Source organism: Cupressus sempervirens, chromosome 7 (assembly GCF_028749045.1).
Source record: "Cupressus sempervirens isolate cs-2001-9-10 chromosome 7, ASM2874904v1, whole genome shotgun sequence".
Classification (NCBI taxonomy): domain Eukaryota; kingdom Viridiplantae; phylum Streptophyta; class Pinopsida; order Cupressales; family Cupressaceae; genus Cupressus; species Cupressus sempervirens.
This window is the reverse complement of record NC_143124.1, coordinates 833,877,120-833,899,799: the sequence shown is the minus strand read 5'-3', so window position 1 is coordinate 833,899,799 and position 22,680 is coordinate 833,877,120. Positions and strand designations below refer to the sequence as shown.

Here is a 22,680-nt window from a genome sequence, read left to right as displayed (position 1 = left end):
CTTTTACTTCTTTACAATGACTGATACATATCAAATCTATCCATTCAGAATGGAAGGAAAATAAGCCTTTTCAACAAGGTAATATCAAATAATTTCTAAGTATTCAAACAAGAAAATGAACTACCTTACTCTATGATTTGAAACAGTGAATATCAAATGAGCCATATAGAACAATCAATGAAAATGTTCTAAGTGGTCAAGCAAACTGTCAAACTGCATAAAGGTCAATGGTATGTAATAACCCCAACTGGGTATGGCTTCAATAAGCACCAATTTCCTTTCCAATTCAGTTGTTTGACATTTCATCAAACACTTTGACAATGACTAACCCTCACTGTTATGCAATTTCTTATGGGATTTTTAAGTGATTCTTCTAGTTTGAATTTTAGATAATATGTTGGAAAGAAATGATAGTACTAAAACTTCATCAAAGTAAGCCAATTCTAAATATGATAATCAAATTTGTAATGCTGAATGTACCAATGAAACTCATAAAATTGAAATGCAAATAACTGATATCAAGAATAGTGTAATAATCCCTGCTTGCTCTGATCAAGGAGATTAAGTTTGGGATAGAAGTATTTTGTCAAATAGTTAGCATGTAACCCAGGTCTTAAGCTTGGATACTACTGTAAGAAATCACTCATGGGAACATAGTAACAATACCAAAGGAATGTGCAAACAATATGAAAACTCAAGAGATAACAGTTCTAAATTTTTATTATTCTCCACTACAGTAGAGCTCGTACAACATTTAATCTATCCAAAACCATGAAGGAGCAATCACTGACTATATCCCAGGAGACTAATCTATGTTTACATTACTAACAAAAGTTACCAACACAAACAAATGATAAAGAGAACCTGGTATAAATCGCAGATAATAGAGGAACTATGCTGCTATTTATGGCATGTCTTTAATGATCTAAGTTCGGGCCTCCTAACTCCCAGTTACTCCAACGTGCACCAACTACTGTTAATCTATCACAGTGTGGTGTCTTTGACCCGTGAACTCTTTGCAACTGAAGCTATCTGTGCAGTATGTCTCTTGGAGAAGCTTGGAGTGTTGACCAACTAGTACTCTCTCTTTCTCCTTCACACACCACCCTTTTAATGCTACAAGGTTCTGATGCTACACATGACTAATGAAAAGTTTCTTTGTGGAAAATTCTTCTTGTCCTTGGAATGATTTGGAAGAAAGTTTCTTTACTACCACTGTAGTTCCATCATGAAGTACCCCCTACATTGAGCAAATACATGAAGAAAATAATTAAAACATCAAACAATACTAACATAAGGCAGGGATAAAAGATAGTGGAACCACATTGAGGTTGAGGATTGGGGAGAAGGATTCAAGATACAAATAAACAATAGAGAACATAACTTGTAGTGAGTCACCATAAACATGGCAGTGAAATTAGACAAATGTAGCGCTCAGCTTGGTAACAATCAAAGACTACTGACAAAGAGGCAACTAAATTGGTCCAAGCACTAGAAAAACACAAGGAGTTGTCTCCAACCAAATTTGTAGACAATTAACCACTGATTTTCAATCAATAAGGATTAACTCCTTAAGTCATCTCACCAAGTTAGCTCTCCAGGTCATCTCACCAAGTCGACTCACCATCTCGTCTCACCAAGTTGGCCTCTCTATGTAGGCTCAACAATCTACCCCACCAGGTCACCTCTTTAAGGTCGCTGACAATGTCCCAAAGTAATGGTCTATTCCAAAAGTATTGATCTATTCCTTCTAATAAAATCAACTTTGCCGCTTGGTATTAGGAGATGATTTCATAAAATTTATCTATGAATCAAAATTGTGATAACATGATAAAATAATTAGCTCCTCCGACTGATTTGGAAAATTTAATTTAAACTCCTTATACAAAAATAAATTTTATAATCAAAATCTACAAATCATGTATATTTGTTCATTGAGATTTTCCAATTAGAATATGCTCAAGAATGAGCATTTACAACTATTAAAAATATCACTAGCCCATGTTAAGCATAATGATCACATTATTCAGAAAATTGTCAAAGGTGGGGCTGTGAAATAGACTACTTGGGTTGGGAATTCATTAAAGATGATAAATTTGAAATAATGCATTAAACATTGGAACCTCTGATTATTTTCTTCTTTGGAAGGTGAAAAGATCTAGCAAGTGACCTTAACATAAACTTGCAACAAGATTATCCATCAGCACATTTTATCAACATTGGTTAGGATGAAACATAAAATAGGGTTTGAGTTACTTTATTGGGTTTTGCTCTGACTTACATGAAAGTGCGTCTATTTGAAATCTCATCTTCATCTACAAGCTTGAAATACCCAAAACTCCCAATGTATCTGTGCTTTCTATAATTATTATAAACTTTCGTATATATAGAAGTGGTGATGTGACCAGGCTGATAAGGATTCAATGGCCATAACTCTGCTCTTCTTCCTATTTTTCTCACAGTCTTGAGCACCATCTTCTGATCCACAGACCCAACAACTATTATCTGGTGCATGCTCATCTCTATGTCCACAGTTTGCACACCTGTAGAGTTTTATGATAGAATTATCAGCTAAATTTTGAATGATTTAATATATCTTATTTAACACCCTCCTTCCTTAGTTTCTCCATATTGATATTTTCTTTAGCAACAGTTCAAACAACAACAATTTTCATTCCACACATTGTAGTACTTGCAGGATTCATTCCATGAGCTGAGACAGTAATGATAGAAGTTTTGATGCCCATCTCACCTTGCTTAACAATAAGCCTATAACCTTTACAATATCAAGGAATGGAGCATCGTCAACATTAATAGTGCCCGATTTCTTTAATCCACTAATAAATGCTCTCGCCAAACCATGTACACATTCTACATTTTTTTTCAATCCTTCCAGACCATGATAGATTTCATACATAGAAGATATATTGTAATTAATGCTTGTATCCTGTAGATATTTCTAGCATTGATCAAATTGGTACACTTGAGATCATTGCTTGGCAATCCTTGGTGAAGGAAGGATCATTCCTTTAATTGTGAACTTATTGGTTGGTTGCAGACCAGCCACACCACTCTGTAGTTTGCCATAATAGTAGAGAGTTGGCAAGTTCTTCTTGGCCAAGGCAGGGAGATTTCATAGTCTCAGACTCGTGCAAGCTTCTTCTAGCCACTTCTGAGGCAATCTAGACTGAGGCATTACTCAAAATTCATGCTAAGACTATAGACCACTCCTATACTTCGAATAGAGTATTGAAATTGGTGATATCAGAATGTATTTCAAAAATTCATGTTATGGGCAGCAGTAGTCATGGATCATTTTAGACCTACCACATGTGAAGTGTCCATTTTATGTTAGTTTGAGCTTCACTTGGTTTCAATAATACTATAATATTCTCTACTTAACAAGGCCAACCACATGAAGGTGGAAGCTCATCTAGCCTCACCCCCCTCCCCCTAACATCAATCTAAAGTACCCATTATCATCTAATTACATACTTCATTTATTCATTCATCCATTTATGAACTATAACATTCAATCAATACAATCACATAACATTCATTAATATGATATAAAATTCATTAATACACAATACTAATCAAGACTTCATTAAGACATAACAATATTCATTAACATAAAATAAAAATCAGTATTAATACACATCATTCATACATAATTACTTAAAACAAAGTTCTTTCATTATCCAACAAGGTTTCTCAAACAAGATTTTTAAAACATCATTTCTTCTTTTTGTTTTTCTGAGCTCTCTTGAGAAAAGTGCTCATAGGAGCATCCATATCTGCATCATTCTCCTCCTCTTCTGGCACGTGCAATGTCAAATTATGATGGCTCCTTCTCTTTGCAGGAGCAGGAGGTTGTTGCACTAAAAGGGGCTCTGTTGCAAGAACAAGTGAATGGGATAAATTGGCAAACTCTTTTTCATTTTTTAACTGTTACTAGTCTATAATTAAGTGCTAGTACAACATAACATGCATTTTTCTTACCTGACAATGCCACATCATGTACATTAACGTTTTGATCCGCTGCCACGTCAACATGTTGAACACTTGGAACATGTTCCACTCCTTTGACATGATGTTGAACATGCTCTGAAATATTCAAACAAAGGATACACGTCAAATTGCAATTGATGATGTTAAATTGTATTCATAATTGCATAGTTAATTTCCAATAGCAAATTAATAGCTCCACCACTATAATGCACATTATGGCCTTCGTCACGAGTAGGTTCTATGGTAGGATGTGAAGGCTGCAGTAAAATGTTATGCACATTGTTATGCAGTCAATTTACGTTCAAAACTAATACCAAAAAAGAAAAGGATCAACTATTCAATTTTATTTACTTTTCACCTAACCAATTTACCTGTGAGATATTATTTGGTGAACTGGATTCTTGGGCAAGGCTTACAAATTCTTCACATAGGCGTGTAGCCATGACTTTATAGTCTTCCTTCAAGGCAAGTTTCTATCTTCATCTGTGACCTCCACATTGAATTATGTGCCCTATATTTTTTGCTTAATATCATCAGTTTTGTATGTATGGTTTCACTAGACAAAATTGTTTGCAACATTATATTTAAAAAAATTATTTCATATCATTGGTCCTACTTACAACTTGAGACTGGAGATTCATATAGCCACCAGAGCCAAGTTTGTGTTGGCCAAACTTTTCTAGTCTCGCTTTTGTAGCCACGTATGTGTCCCACAATCTATGAACAATTTCAAACATCTTAGATTATATATTTACAAATATGAACAATTAGTGCTTGATTACAATGTACCTAATACTATCATGACATACCTCTTTTTGCCCTGTGTTGCTTCATTATCTCTATCTTCACATAGCTTTTTCTCCTTTGCATCTTCTACTATTTCATTCCACTCCATTGGTGGAATCATAGCAGGAGGGTCATACTTTGGGTTATCCTTAAGAGCCCTTCTATATTGATCCCTCACAGTCTTTATATGCTTTGCTGCTCTTTTTAGAAGTAGGCCATTGTCAAAAATGTTTTTTCCAAATTTCTCGTCAAAAGATGCAATGAGCTGATTTTTTAATTCCATGGTTTGTAAATTCCACCTTTTTAAAAACAAATAGATTGTTAGATCAATAACTTTAATATATTACAATAAATGGAAGGAAATAAAAATTATGTAGCAATGATATGAAACTACATACCTTTTACGTATGGTGGGTCTGAATAGTCTCAATGTCATATGAAAAAGATGGTCAAAGAAAACATTATTACCTACAAAAACATAAAGGATTTATCAGTCCAAAATGAGTAATATAAAATAAATTAAATCTAAACTTTAAATAAAAACAATTTTAAAGCACCTGGAAGCTTTCGTTCTTTTAACGAAAACATAGTTTTCTTATTCAGCAATAATGTCCCTTCATATGAACCAGTACTAATCACACGAACTACTCTAGGAAATGGATCAACTTCAGCAGTACTGCTCTCTGCTGGTCTATTAACTGAAACATCGTGACAATTAAAGCAGACACCAAATGAATTAAAGCACACTTATGGATATAATCAAATTGAAGAAATTGACTAGCAAAAATGTTTTTTCCTTGCATTCCATTAAGGATTGCATGTCCTAGACTGCATGTCCTATTTTTAACAATTAGATTTTGCAATAGTTTATAAGGATTTTATGAGTAGTTAGTTTAGAAGAATTCATCTCTCATGAATCAAACATATAGCAATCATTGCATCTAAGCAGGGTCTTCACACGAATGCAAAATATGTATGTATGTATGTATGCATGGTGTGTGTATGCATGTGTTTGTGTGTATGCAGGCTTCTATAGACATCATTTAAGCACTGATATGCCACTTCATTTTTCATCAACTTGTACAAATACATTACAAAATATAGCAAAACAAGGTTTTACCAATTCTAGTGGGCATAGATGAGGATGTTTGCATGCCCCTTGTTGCTGACGATGCACTCGGCAATAGTGGACTGGCAACTGAAGGAGGAGTCCACACTTCATCATGAGCTGAAGAATACAATATTGTTAGCAAAGACATTTGCAATGGATAAAGATCAAATGGAATACTAGCTACAAATGTCCACAAAAAAAAAGTAAGTGTTATAATGTTGATGAAAACAAACAAAGTGCTACTTACATGAAGGTTGTGAGCAACGACCATCACCATGTTCACCATGTGATGTCACAAATGGCACATATGTCTATACAAGTACACATAAAATTAGAGATCATGATCCATAAGATAGTATAAAATATTCATATCTATTGAACTTCAATTATTGCTTTAGTTGAATTATTGCTTACCTGCAAAGATTGGATCCTACGGCCCAATTCTGTTCTCAGTGCCTCTTTCTCCTCACTTCTGTCAGCCTCGATGATAATGTTAACAAGTTCATCAGTGTATCTTTGCTTGATTTTCTAGGTGATGAACACAATGTCAGTACTAAGGGTGATATTATGTAGATATGAAGCTCATATTTCAGATCGCATTTGATGAGCGGTCATTCTAGCTTTTTCCTATCATTTGTGACATCAAATATTAGTAAAATTTCATCAAAAAAACTCCAAAGCCATAAAGAAAAGAACATAATAATACGGCATTTTTTTCCATATTAACATTAAAATTTACAATATTTAATGTTTACCTGTACTGAAGGTGTCTGAGATGGTGCATCCATAGTGCCCTATGAAAAAAATTAGTAAGTCTTAGAAATTAGTAGTGAAATTAAAGTAATAGACTTACCAAAAAAAATATTAATAATAAAGTAGATTTTATATGTAAATCATTTGTCTTAATTTAAAAATTTAGTGTAAGTAATGTGTATATTTAAAAAAATATTTGACATGTTCTACTTAATGTTTATATGTGCACATATGGTTTAGAAAAAAAAATTTGGTCGTACAAGACCCCATCATAGTTGACATTGATCCTAGCTAGACATTTCATTGATCATCATGATCTTCATCCATGTCATCATCATCATCATCATCACCATCATCGTACTTGTCACTTTGATCATCATCGTCACAACCACCATCTTCATCGCCATCATCATCATCTTTATCACCATCATCATCATGACCATCATCGCCATGATCATCACCATGATCATGATCGTCATCAACATCATCATCATCATTATCACCATTATCATCAGCATGACCAAAATCATCACCATCTTCTTCATCTTCATCACTGGGTAATTGTTGTTCCTGATAATCATTTACTTCCTCTTCTACTTCTTCAATTTCTTCTTCTTTGATCACATTATACTTTACCGGCCTTCCTCTTGGGTCATGTCTAACAAAAAATGACCAACCTAGTTTGTGTGGAACACCAAAATAAAACACTTGCTCGCATTGGCTTGGAAGAACATAGGGCTCATCTCCGACTGGCTCAAATGACCTTGTATTAATCATGGTAAATCCACTATCATGTTCAATAACAATCCTATCAGGATCATTTCGATTTAATCGTAACCTGAAGTATTTGATGAAAAATACAACTATTTGGAATGAATTAAAGTCGCACTCAAGTATATCATCCAAAATGCCATAGTATCAATTTTCAGATTGTTGAGGATGTATGTTAGTTCTAGATGAAATATTTGTGACCACAAAGACAACACTTATCCCAGAATCACATGTTTTCTTCGTTCCATATAACTTTTTTGTGCGAAATTTATAGCCACGGTAGTACATAGCTTTGTGGTATTTAACCTGCAATTATTCAAACATGTCAAGATTATTTACATCGATCTGTGAGTTGATATTAAACTTATGTGTGATGATTAGTAATCTTATGCGTACCTTTGTATCTCTTAAGCCATATATTAGATCAAGTACCATTTGTGTAACATTGGGATCTCCATTACGATGAGCTTCTTTAACCAATGATACAACACCATCCCATGTTAATGAGCAACCATTTTCTTGAGACTGTTCAATCCATACTATCATCCAATCAAGATTGTTTGCAATATACAAGTGTAATCCATCCCACTCATGACCAACTATAAAGAAAACAATTACACTAGTTACAAACAACTTATATATATTGATGATGAATAATAATTATTAAACTTTAAAAAAAAAAAACCTTATAATTACCTCTCAACCTCCTCATTCTACCTTTCCCCATCAGGTACTCCCCTTCAAATTTTTTCTTAGAGTTGGGATCCCAAATGTGATCTACATAGATATGTGCTGTAAACTTTGGAAGATATTCAGTAATGTATAGCATGGTCTAGTATACCATATATCCCTCTATCATAGAACCCTCAGAAGTGCTTTTTGTTGAACCAAGCCCTTCATAAATTTCAAGTGCCTCTCAACCATCCACATTGATCTAGCTTGTATAGGTCCACACAATTCAATCTCTTCAACTTGATGTATGAGGTAGTGTTCTTGAGCATTGAAAAAGCTTGAAGGTAAACACTTTTGCATTTCACACATAAGCAGTGGAATTTTTCTCTTTCAATATTTTATATTTTTTTGTCAATTTCTTTAGATGATAACCACCTAAAAGAGATTCAACACGCAAAACAAGATAAACAAGATTTCAAATAAAATTTTACAATAGATTGAAGAGAAAAAGCTACAAATCTAAGAAAAAACACTTCTAACCTCATGTATTTTCCAAGATCATATATAATTTTTTTAATACTGTTGTCAACCTATTGTGGAAGGGATAGAGGTAGGATGAACTGCAATCATTAAAAATGATCATTTCAATATATTATTAAATAATGCAATAGGTAGTACATTCAATCTTACAAATATACTGTAAATAGAGAACATGACTTACCTTGACGAAGGTATGCCAATCATGTGTTTTCAACCCTGGCCCAAAATCACCTTTCTTTGATAGAAGAGTGCTTGTATTTGCAGCAAATCCTATTGGAAATTTTGTTTTTTTTTATGACTCCTTTTAATGCATCACTTTGTTGCTCCGTTAATAACCAAGGAAGGGCACTTGTATTTATGCAGTCTCCATTGCTATTTGATTCAATGGAAGCTTTTAGTGCATGATTGGATTCATAAATGTCAGTATAGATTTTGGTAATTTTTTCTCTATCCTTCCTTCCATCCAACATTTTCCATAGTGTCTCTGTTACATTCTTTCTAGTATGCATAGCATCAAACAAATGCGCAATTCGGAGATCCTTGTAGTACGGTAACCTACTAAATTGAGTACGATAACTTTTCATTCCTCTAGGAAGTTGGTCATTGATGCCTTGATGACCTTCACAAGCATCAATTACAACATTAGTAAATATAATACAATATCAAAATACAAATTTTAAACTTCGAACGATAAATTGGATATTACCTCGACAATTTAGTCGATTATATTCCAACTTCCATAAATGAGGTGTCATTCTTCATGGCCTTGATGATGTCTCTTCTTTTCCATTGAAAAGATGTTTTTCAGCAATTCGATACCTATGATTATTGTGGAAAAAGTCTTTAAACTCATCAAACACCTACTTTCTTAAAGTTTTTGAATGACAAGATTTCATCTTCAGACCACAAACTGGACATGCAAATTTTCCCTTTGTTTGAAGACCTAAAAGATCATGTAGAAGTGGATCATGTACAATTATCATGCACAACTTAAACATTTGATAGTAATGTGTAAGCAATATAATAGACCAAAAATATGTGATATTAACAATATAACATACCACAAAAATGAGTTAGCCTAGGGGCATCATGTATTGTCCATACAAGCATTGCATGGAATTGAAATTATCGATGTCCTATCGGTCTAGAGATGTCATACATAGTGATGCCATTCCATAACTTCAACAACTCGTCAATTAGGGGCTCAATATACACGTTCATATCTTTAACTTGGTATTTACCTAGCAATTGAATGAACACAAACATTACATTATTATTATTACCATTTTCATGCACTATTTATAAATTAACTTAGATAACTATAAAATGAAAAAAAAACCTGGCACAATCATTGACAACATTATGTGCTCCCTCTTTATGAATATCCAAGGAGGAATATTATTTTTAATAAAAAAAAATAGGCCACACTGAGTAAACAGATCTCATATCTCCATATGGATTGACAACATCCACTGCCAATGAAAGCTTCAGATTACGAGATTCTTCTTTAAAATGTGACCATGTTTCTTCTATCTCTTTAAATGTAGAACCATCAGCAGGCATTCGCATAATGTCATCCTGAATTCTATTGCGTGCATGGTAATCCATAAATTGTGCCAAGCTAGCGCACCTGAATAACCGTTGAAGACGTGGGATAATGGGAATGTACCGAAGAACCTTGTGAGGCACTTTTTTTGTTATTTGATCTAACCGATATCTACTACTATGACAATTAGGGCATTCTGTTGCAAATTCATGTTGTTTATGATATAGAATGTGATCATTGGGACATGCATGTATTGTTTGATACTTCATTCCAATCTGATCCATAATATTAGATAATTCTCGATACGAACGAGGCAAAATGTTTGATGGTGGTAACAAAAACTCACTAGTCAACCTACAACAACAAATATGCATTGTTAATATAATGAATAGTAATTGTATGCTAACATTGAAGATGACAAAAATGACATACCTTAGCATACGTGACATTGCTACATTGGATATACCATTCATAACCTTTAAGTTCACAAACAACACTATAGCCGAGAGCAGAGTTGTTTGGGAGCCTTCGTATAAGGGCTCGTGTGCCTTCTCAAGTAAAGGTATATCAAGACCATCTTCATCATCATTATCAGATTCGCTAGTACCATCATTGTGAGCGTCTTCATCACCTACCCCAATACCATCTTCTTAAATCATGTCCTCTGGCACATTATCATCTTCTTCCATGAGAGTGTTATCCTCAGCTTGGATATTCACACCTCCATGTTCCTCCAATACAAAATCCACATTTACCAATGAACGAAAATCATGACCCCCTTCAACATGACCATGTTGCCTACAATGACTCTGGGCTGTTGTGATTAGAATTCTTTGAGTCTTTAACCCTTTACACTTTTTGCAAGGAAAATAACATTTATTAGGTTTTCTTCGAAACTGAGCCCACAATACAGCCATTGTCTCATTTTGTTCAGCGTTCATATTGTCAAGCCTGGTCTTTCTTCACAGGAAAATACATCTAGAAATAAATTGGAAATTTTGTGATTAATGTTTATATCTGCACATATGGTTTTTCTTGATTATTGTTTTCAAATGTAACTAAAATGATCCTATAATTTCTAGAAGGCATAGATGTTTGCAAAATGTGGATTTATAGACAATGTATGTTAATTATTTCCATCTGAAAGAGTATGTTAATTAGAGAAGGATAACTTATCAACAAAATCAAAATGTTGAAAACAAAATATCTACACAAAAAATATCCAGCAGTGTATCTACAAAAATTAGAATTGCTATAATTTGACACATTTAAACCTAGAATATATTGACTACAATTGCATTCAAAATAGTGAAATATTTCAACACATCCTTGGTCTTTTGGTGAAGTTGAAAATTGAAATCATCCATAACATAAAAAAGAAAATAATAAGTGATTTCCTTCTTATGATAAGTTTGAAGTACTCACATTTATTTTAGTTATCTCTAAAATCATTTATTTTTCGAAGATCTCCATATGTTCAAATGATTTCATATGGAATGTGGGGATGCTGGCTGGCGGCCCTAAAATTCTATGGCATTAGATATTATAGGGCTCATCTGATCAACATTAAACATTAAATGATTAAGCAATAAACGATTGAACAAAGCCATTGGATTAAACTAAAATGTTTGTGTTTGTAATGAAGAAAAGAAACATGCACCCACATGCTTTGACTAATTATGTACCAACAAATGCTTTGGTAACTGAGCACTACCACATGTAATACAAAGGTGACATTATTTGTGATCTGCTTGGTTTGTTCAAGGGATTTCAAATAGAGATGAAATATATGCATACAATACCTAGGTTAGTTGTGGAGAAGTATACAGATATAAATTTCTTTATGGTTGAAACTAATTTTTCATGCATGGAGGTTATTGATCCTAGAGAAATATTTATTCACCATTCTTGGTTATGAGGTTAGCCAAGAATTTCTTGAAAAACATGCTGAGGTTATGTTGGTCTCAACTAGAGATAAGGAAGCATAAATATGGGGGACTTATAACGAGAAATTTAGACAAGGGAATAATTATACAAATGATCTAGAAAAATGAAGGCAAAGAAATTTGTGGAAAATATTAGAAAAAATGAGGGCATTATCAAAGAATAATGGGAAGTGATGAAGAAGGGAAGCAAAGTTTCAATAAAGGTTCAATTAGGAAGAATAAGCATAAAACCAATCAAGGACAACATTATGAAGAGTGTAGAGGTGGTAGACACACCTAATATTTTGGCAATAAAAGTTGAGGTTACTCCTCAACCTCACAAGGTTACAAGGAGATCGGACTCCTCCTACTACTAAGCTAGAAAAACTAGCTAAATAGGGACATACAAGAGCTACAAGGAAGAAGGCAAAGGCATAATGATACAGGGGCATCCAGAGATTCCAATTATTTTTAAGATCTGGGATTCTAATGCACTTTAAATGATTATTTTAATAATGTTGGGATGAGTCTTAGTTTTATATATTTAATTTAATGATGTAATTAGGGGTTATAAGTTAAGAGTTTTGAATAAACTCCAAGATACTTTACTAGTATCTTTAATATATTTAGAATTATAATGAGTTGGGTGTGGGAAGTTAAAAGTCAGTTTTAAGAATTAGTTATTGGGTTACCTTCTTTTGAATATCTTTAGATACATGTAATTAAAGAAACCCGAGAGGAATATATATAATTTTTCTGAATAGTAGTAGTATGAGAAGATTTGAGAATCAAGGAAAGTGGAGAAACAATGTAATCAGGAATGGAATAATGGTAGAATTTAATTATGTTTAGATCTTTTGTTTTTTCATTGTTCTTATGCACATTTCTATGTTCTTAAATTTTTGAATCATCATAGATGGAGTAAACAAATTTTATGGAACTATATTGTATTCAAAACCTGCGCTAATTGCTATTTGGTTAGAAGATACTAAATCTATTTATAATTTCTCTGTTCTTACCTTGGTGGCTGGTCATGATGAGTATGAAATGGTTTAGCAATAGTTTAAAAGAGAGTTGTGATTGAAGTCATCACCAATTACAGTACAATTTCAAAGATCTCAATTTTGTTTTGCTCCAAGTCAATTCTTGGTATTGGTTATTGGTTTCAAGAAGTTAAATGTTTGAATATGAAATTGGGGTATGCTTTATGATACCGGTTTCTTTTTCAAGATTTGGTTTTAGTTCTACATCAGATTTAAATAGTCCCAATTTGGGAACAGTAGCAGTCTAGTGTGATACATCGGGTTTCTCTTTAAAATTGATTAAGCAATGATTAAGTCTTAAACATTCTTATGCATTGAAACCCAAAACAGTTCCAGACAAACCGGTCTATGCATATTGGATTGAGTGTAGCCAGATAATGGAAGATGGTTGAATGTTGCTGAGAGACTTGTTGCCACAGTCACAATTAAAAGGGAACACATATCATTTTTAATTCGTATGGATGTTAGACTGTATTGAAGGGATTTTTAGATTGGTCACAATATGTAAATTGAATGTGTGTTTGTAATGACAGTGACGCCATTCAGAGGGACCCAAGAGTAATCCATTTTGTAGAGGTATGTCATTGAAGAAGCCATGCCATTGAAAATCTTAATGGTTATATTATACTGATAGAATTACAGGACATAATGAATTTGAAATGGACTTTTCTGAAAGAGTTTATTGTTTGATGGGAAACAATTATAGAAAGATGTTCTAAGTAGTCAATTGCATTACAATCTATTTACTGTCATTGAGTCCATTTAAATTTTGACTACTCGAAGTTCAAAATATTTTAAGTCTCAATTAAACATTTGGAAAAGGAGTGAGACAATTAAGCTATTTTATTGTATTGGAGACATTATTGTCATCAGCAAATTAAAAGTTCTTGTGAATCTCTACTTAATTTTTGCAAAGAAGAATAATGAAACATGCAAATTTGAATCACTGAGTAGATTCTCTGCATCACATAAGGCCCAAGACCCAAGAAAGCTAAGGTCATAGAACAGAAGAAGATAGATAAAGGTAGGAAATCTTTAAGTTAAAATATGAAAATGAGGAAGAAGAAGAAAAAACATCAAAACTCACACAAACTAACATTGAAGAGAAAAAAAGAAAAGAAATGGAAACTGGATTTGAAAAAGATAATTGCAAGGATTAAGAATGAACGAAAATAGGATCAAACCCCAAGATGTAACTAATGATGTTAATTAGTTCTATAACACTGTTAGAAAACCTACAGGGAACATAACCTACTGTTGGATCATAACCTACAACATATCACATTTACCATTGAGCCTATGCAACCTACAAGGAACATTGGAAATTACTTGTGTGATCTTACTTGCAACCTTAGCATGCATGGAATTTTGATCAAGAGAGGATAAGATACTCCAATATTTTATTCTATGGTTAATGTGGTCATAAAACACACATCAACACTCCCCACATACAATGATTTTACAGTCTAGATTATTGTCTGGCATATTTGTTGTTGAGGAGTTCTCCGTCCTAGTTATGTTTCAGTGAAGAAATCTATATATTTTATACATATCAACATTCTTGGAACTTTCTGTGTAACAACTTGGTAGTCATCCCCTAAAAGTTGAAGTTATATTGATGTAAGATATGCCTGGCTGGATACTACTGGATTAAGGTTTTTTTCCTGTATTGAGGACTATCATATGTTTACTTCCCTAAACTCCCCCACCATTTAAATTTAAGTAAGAAGGATGGCCCTTGTGGTCTGCAGAAGAATGCCATATTAACCTTCTCCATGTTTAAATTTTTATAGAAAAGCATTTATTGCAAGTGCTAATAACCTTGAACAACTGCATTAGATTTCTCCATGTTCGGAGGCTGTTGCTTTGTAGTGTTCTGATTCTATGGATTGTTGGCTTTTTTGGCCTAGTCTTGTCTCACTGTGCATTCCCTAGTCTAGTTCCATGGTTGAAACTAAGTGTTTCCTCTTCTAAAGGGCTTATAGAGAATCTGGTCACATAGATCTACCTGTGAATAACAAAAGTGTTGGTTTGGGGCCTTTGATTTTGTTTTTCTCACTTCTATCTACATATATAGGTGGTTTACTAATAGAATTGAATATTATCAAATTATTTGTGTGCTTGAAGAAATGAAATGGGTTTCCGGGAGAGTTATTTACTATATTTTCCTATATCTTAAAGAGTATTTCCATTTCCTCCATTTTTGAGTCTCTAAGGATAGAAATAGAAATGATAAGACCATAGTTGATGCCATTATTAATATAACATCAAAGCTAACTGATTAAAGTGTAAATATTTAGTGATACAATAAATGCTACAAAAACTTTAAAATGTGGAATTGTACGAGTTAGTGCCAAGCAATTGATTTGATCCTCAAGACATTGCTGGAACTATTGAAAATTGTAGCCTGGTCATGAAATTTATGAGAAGAATTTACCAGTATCAAGAGTTATCAGTAAAAGATGCAATTGCATCCATTTCCCGTTTTAAAACAAGAGCATCAACAAAATTATCCAAGCCTTCACCCTGCATTATATCTTCAATAGGATGATGAGTTATCCCAACTCGATGATCTGTTACATATAGATGGACCCACTCTAGGGTCTGACTAATTGCTCTACATTGATGGGTTGATTTGAGATCATAAGAGTGTTGTTATCTAATGAAAGAGGATTCTCTACACATTAAAAGAGACAAAACCCATGACTACACTGGCAAGGGTCTGTAACTTTATTAGCATTAAGTGATCTAGCGTGAATGCCACCAGCATCAATGTGAAGAGGTTCAAACTTGTGAGCACATTGGATAAACAAGGGCACAATTGATGTAGATAAGCTTTATTTGTGAATAGAATCTGTATTGAAGAAAATGGGGTACATAATTGTTGTATCAGTTTACACAAACTCTAGCATAGTTTTAATTGTGTGAATTATTTTGAACTGTCTCTTTTCTATAATTTTGCCATTCTTTCACCCATTGGCTAAATGGTTTCTTGAAGACTCTACAAGCTTAATTTTTATGAAAACAATTAAAAGCAAAACATAGGGAAAATAGGCACAGAATAATTGAGGAGCTATAGTCAAGAGAGAAGCCAATATAGTGGGGCCACCGATATCACAATTTCTTGAAGGCTTGTTCGAACTAGCAGATTCTCATTTTATGGATAAGTGTTGAATAGAAATTATTATGTAATTGTGAGAAGCAAAGAATCAATTATCAGCTATCTCAATAGCTTTTTGCATTATGATGTAGGTGATGGATGCTTAAATAGGGGAATAGAAATTGAACAAATGTTAGATGAACTAGCAAACTCTCCGAAAAACATTAAAGCTATGGTGATGGAAAACTGGTGCAAGGCAGTGGTTGATTGCCTTTGCAGGGGGTCAGCTGAATCAAAATTGGAAATGGCAAAAGCTCTTGCAAAATTTGATCTTGATGATAGTCGTAGAGAGTCATTAATTGATGCACATGTAATGGAGGCTTTAGTTGACATCCTGAAATCGAGGCAACTTGAATCAAAGCTTACATCTCTTAAAGCTTTGGAAAACCTTTCATGCCAATCCAAAGCATCAAACCCACAGTTGCAGAATCCACCATGAAGCTAGCCAATGGCTAGAAGATCACAACTTAAAATAGAGGTGTCTAGCAGTGAAAAGAAAACTCCCAAACCAATAAACAGAACATCCATGCAAGGCATGTAAGGTGGGAGCCCCTGAGGAAAATTATATATTACGAATTCCAATCACATTGAAGATGATGTGCTGAACAACGAAAAGAAGGAGATATAATAGAGATAGAACCTTGCTATTCTAGCAGAGGTTGCATTTAAGCTGCCAAACGCTGTTGGAACTCACACAGTAAAATGCTAATGGCACGTAATCTTCAAACCCTTCCTCTACATGTAATGGCACCACAAAAGCAGTATACGACAAACATTAACCACACAGCCTTTCTTCTGATCACGCAAGATTGAATTTAGGGTGCAGCAAAGAGCTTGTTTTTAATTTTGGGAAAGTGTAAGTTTGTGTTGGTCAAAATTTCGACCAACACGGGCTTCTAGCTAAAAAAATTATATACATTGCCTGCATAAAACGACCAATTTGAACCCATTTTTTTAGATGGTCAAAAATTTTGGTCTAAAAATGGGGTCAAATATAATAGTGACTACATAGTGTCAAGTAACTTTTGACTAGAGCAATTAAAGAATTTCAAAAAAGAGTTAACTATCTTCAAAGGACTACTACTTTTGGTTTTTTCATATCTTAAAATTTTGAATGTAACTATCTTCAAATTCTTGTTGAAGTTCAAAAATTGCCGATTTCAAAAAAAAGGTATCCACTTATACCCCCCTTTTGGCACAACAACATGTATACTTACCCAGATCAACTATGTTATCAAATCTTGATGACCCATTAAGAAAATGATCACTTCCTTCCCCACCCAAGGATCTCAAACAAGGAAGAACCATTGAAATAGTCAAGGTTGAATCAAAACGGAGAGGGCTTACTACAACCTCCAAAGAAGTCATCATTTTAGGGTTGGAAGATCTTACCAACTCATCCAAAAAAATTTTTGGACAAGTGTGAGTAGAGGGATAGATTTAGTATTAGGGAGAAGCTCAACTACTAACCCCAAAGCTCTATCTATAAAAAGAGGGTCCTTACTCTCTAGAAGGATGTGGGATTTCAAAGGAGAGACAAGTGCCTCTATAGATTTCTTAGAAACCACCTCAAATCTATAGGGAGAAGAAGTATAAGAAAGGTCAACGTGACTATATCCTCTACATCTCACAAGGACAAATCTTCCTTTTCAAAAACTAGTAGTTGAACATAGGACCTCAACTTGGAGTTTAGGGTTATAGACATAGGAAGAATCTTATTAAGTGAGACACTAACACAAATTCTAGCAAAAAGAAAGAGAGATTTAGTTTGAGTAACCTTGTCCACTGACATAAGGGACCCAAAAAAATGTGCTACAAACCTGAATACCTTAGTACTATAAAATGCAAGTAGTAGCCCTAATAGTTTGACCACATTGGTGTAAAACCTCCCAAGTCAAAAGATGGGTCCAGTTTTGGTTTCCACTTAAAAAATAATGGATATTTTTCTTTGTACACCCTAAATACTAGGGCCCATTAGTGAGGACCAATGAAAGATCCTCCTTTCTTTTAAAGGGAAAAAAAAAAAAAAAAAAACTATCTAGGAGAGCATTAATCTTAACAATTCTATTAAGAGATAATGTAGCTACTTCCCATTTCCTAAGCTAATCAATTTCAACCTAAAAAGAAAGAAATGACCAACTAGAGAAAGTCGCATACCACAAATAGAGTCGTCTATATTATCATCAAGAACTTGGACCATGATTCCATTCACCATGCATGAACTAAAAGATTTGAAAGGGGACTTCCCCCTAGTAGAGGAAACCTTCACTTTCTAGCAAAGGAGTTTTCATCAATGGGACCCAATAAGGGGGAGCCACCCTTGTTATCTACAACCAAGGGAATTGACACATCAAGAGATGTAGAGAGTCCAAGACCCCCAGCTGAGAGGAGCATCGAACTAGGGAAACCCCCATGCCCAACCATGAGAAGCATTCAAGGGGAGCTCATAGCTAGAAAACCAGGTGGATGCAAACCAAAGCAAAGTTAGGGGGCCAGGACAGGAGCTGAAATGGTGTTTGGATGTTAGTATTTGTTATGTTGTATTCATGGGGTCTTATTGCTGGTTGACCATGTTATTCCTACTATTTTTCAATTTTTTAAAATTTCATGAAAATTAAATGTTTAGAATAAATATATTTGGAATCAATGGTCTCTCTCTGCATATTTTTTATTTTCTTTTTCATTTATCTTTATAATCTATATATGAGTTATGTCATTTTTTTAATTAAGGATCCATTGTTTACATTATTAAATCAATAGTTGTGACTTCAAAGTTATCATGTTGATAATGACTACACAAAATTGAATGAGTTGTATTTCTTATATGTAAAAGACAATAAAAGATGTGACCACTAATATTATATTTTCTAAATGACCATGAAATCTTAGTACCTAGGAGATTTGTCAACAAAGATTTCATAAAAAAATGTACATAAGGTATTAAGAATTGTGAAAAGAAGATGTTCAACTAATTGACCTCTACCCTATTGTCTTTCACTATATTTCCTATTTCTTTCTATTTCTACTTTTTCTTATATATCTACCTTTATCCATGTCCTCCAACTTGTTAAATTAAAAGTAATTTAATTCCATATTATTAGTTCAAAGTAAAAACAAATGAATCACTCCCTCTCTTGTAACTATCCAACCATTAATTCAAAGTATTATATAAGAAATTTTTCAAAATAAATATTTGGTTAGCATGATTGGCTAGATAATTTTCCTTATATACAAACATATTAATAAATAAATGTGAAGAAAAACCTCAACAAATTGAGCCCCGCTATAAGATTAGAACCTAACACATTTTGCGTATGCTTCTGGTAAACTTAAATAGTCTATGCAACAAAGTAAAAGACATAACTGAGACAAGAGACACTTTTTTTTGCTTAAATTCCCCATGTGTTCCTTCTAACTTCTATGTGAAGTGAAATAACTAGTAAAAGCCAGAAATTGTATATTTTAAATTTATCATGCGAGCCTGCCAGTGAATCAAGAAATATATCACTCCCTATCTTTCATCTCAGTTGTAATCAATAAATGAAAAAAAGTGAACAGCGTGCGTACGATTCGAAGTACCCATAATTTCAAAAAATAAATATGAACTCATCGTAAAATGAGTATACAAACTGTCATATGTTTTAATTAAATAAAGTAGGTATTTACGAACACAAAAATTGACTAAATTACGTATCACATTTAAGCTTTTGCCAGGAAACCTTTGCATATTTACATTCCTCATCTTCTGCCTATTTTTCCTACTCCATTTCTTGAACAGGACAAGAAAATATATGAACCCTGAAAATAAATTCGTACTGAAGATTGCTCTTCAACTGCTCAAACATGCAAATATCTCCTTCCTTTATATTGTTATCACGTGCGAAATATACCCAACCCCCACTGAAAGTTGGCATCTTGTCCTTGATAATGCATTTTACTTTCCATTCAAAAAGTAGCACTTCACATTTGTTTTCCGGTAGTCGAATTTGATATGTGCATGTTCGTGGGAACCTCTGCAATCCCAAACCATGACAAATGCCAAGTTATTTAAATCAATGAATCATTGGACTGTATTGATACATAACGATACACTCCTTTAGATTCTGATAAGTTAAGATGTCTATTGTACACCATCACAAATCTAAACAATAACAATTTAGTACATTTCTCCATGCTAAATTAAATAATTTATAAATATAGAAACATGTGAATGCAAATCTTGCAGCGTGTGAAGTTGTGAGCAATTGATGTCCATGCATGTTAAGTTAAATAATTACAGTAGTGTGAATGTCAGAAATAGTAGATTTTGTCATGCTAACTGTCTAATCAATCATTAAATCCCAATATTTTATCATACTAGATGTCTTATGAATTAGTAAACCCCTATTTCAAATGCTCGAAGAGCTATTTTCCAACGGAAAAATGTATATGTGATACGCTTGTTTCTCCAAAGTGTGGGAGACACTTAGATTTTAGTTGAGTTTATTTCATATGTTATAGAGGTATTAAGCAAAAGACGTTTACTATTTCGAAATAGTAGCTTTTAATATATATTATTTAATAGAAAACCAAATGCAAAAGATGAGGAATAAAAGGATAATTCAGAAAAATATAAAATAGATGGTATAAAATAATAAAAGGATAACTCAGAAGAAAATATAACTTATTGTAATCCTAAAAAACCTAAAATATATGCCGAAAACTGAAAAGCGTAACTAAATTAAGAGTAAAGTTCTTGATATGGACATTTTCGACAACTCATGCCAATCCATGTGAAGTTGAAGCTAAATTATGACATCAGTGTGAAGTTAAATTATTACACCAGTGTGGCGGTCAGAAATCATGCTAGTTTTCTTCTCATAACTAATACATCCCTTGCCCATCTCCAACGGAGGAAAGTATTTAACCACCTTTGTTTATGTAAGGACTTAGAGAGAGCTTAGGTTGAGTTATGTTGTAGAGTTATTATGTAAAAGAAGTTTATTACTTGAAAATAGTAATTTTTAAATTGTTTTTTTTATAATCGTAGGTTCACTTTTTTTTTCTATTAGATATAAGAGTTATTAAAATGAGGAGAACCAAAAAGGTCACCACGAGAGAAAACAACGAGGCCAGGCTTCACCACAGAGAATCAGAAACCGCTGTACATTAAGTCAGAAGAATAACAGAGGAGTAGAGGAACAATCTAGCCAAGAATATCATAGGGCGTATCCACCCACGCTGTCCACCCTAAGGGGCCCTCCATCCAAACAATTCTTTTGTGCTCTTGAATGTGCATCAGCATGAATAATTCCTCTTTTCTGGCATGCCCTTTCTCTTTGATCTCCTTGGTCGGCCTATTACAAGCATGCGCGAAAACTTGCAAGTCATCCAAAGTTCTATGCCATTGGTACCCATCATGCAGGAACCTTCTCAATTTTTCCCGCTCAATCAACATTGTAGCCTGAACCTGCAAGTAGGTTTTAAAATAAGTGAGTTTTCGAAAAAACTCAGTAAGACCCCTTTGCTTACCTTGGTACCTTTCCTCGTTCCTGCATTTCCAAATCTGCCAAAGAATGTTAGACGATAAAATATTCCAAAATAAATTGGTATCTTTAGGAAGACCATCAATATGCCCAGAAATAATATCAAGAATAGTAACATCAATAGGATAGATGATGCCAAACATATTCCATAATTCTTTAGCAAAAATATAGTCAAGAAGGATATGTCTACCAGTTTCAAGAACTCTACAAAAATTACAAGTATCAAAATTAGAAAGATCTCTCTTAATAGGTAGCCTACCCAAAAAGACTAACCATTTGAAACATCTAATTTTAGGTTCAACAGAATTCTTCCATAAAATTTCAAAATACTTTTTCCAATCATTAGCATCAAAAGAAGAGTACCAAACAGTATTGACGTGATCAATAATATCAGTGTTACAAGCAAGAATTTTATAAATGTTCTTAGCCTTAAGAAGGTTAGTGACAACACCATCGGGCCATTTACACTTTAAATACCTGTGAGAATCAACATTGCAAATAACAGGAAGACCAATAGCAGCTTGCACAATCATGTTATGAGTTCTTCTATGAGAGTCTAGGATACAATATTTATTCTTAAGCTCATTCCAGGGCAGAATATGATTTTGCTCATAAAGGTCCATGAATTGCTTAATACCTTTCATAGCCCAAAGTCTGGCAAAACACCCTTGAGTAAGGGCCAAAGGTTTACCATTTAGGTGAAGATTCCACCAAATGGACCTTTCACCATGGAGTTGATTGCTAGAGTGAAACTCTTTGTGAATGATGAATTTCATGACATGATCCCAAGCCTTCCAGATAGACCTGAAAACCATGGAGCCTTGGACCATAACAGGA

At 33.6% G+C, this 22,680-nt stretch overlaps 1 pseudogene; it reads right to left on the bottom strand.

The window, feature by feature from the left end:
* Positions 1 to 22,376, bottom strand: part of LOC149549972 (glycine dehydrogenase (decarboxylating), mitochondrial-like) — a 36,780-nt pseudogene extending 14,404 nt beyond the window's left edge.
* Between the last annotated feature and the right edge of the window lie 304 nt (positions 22,377 to 22,680).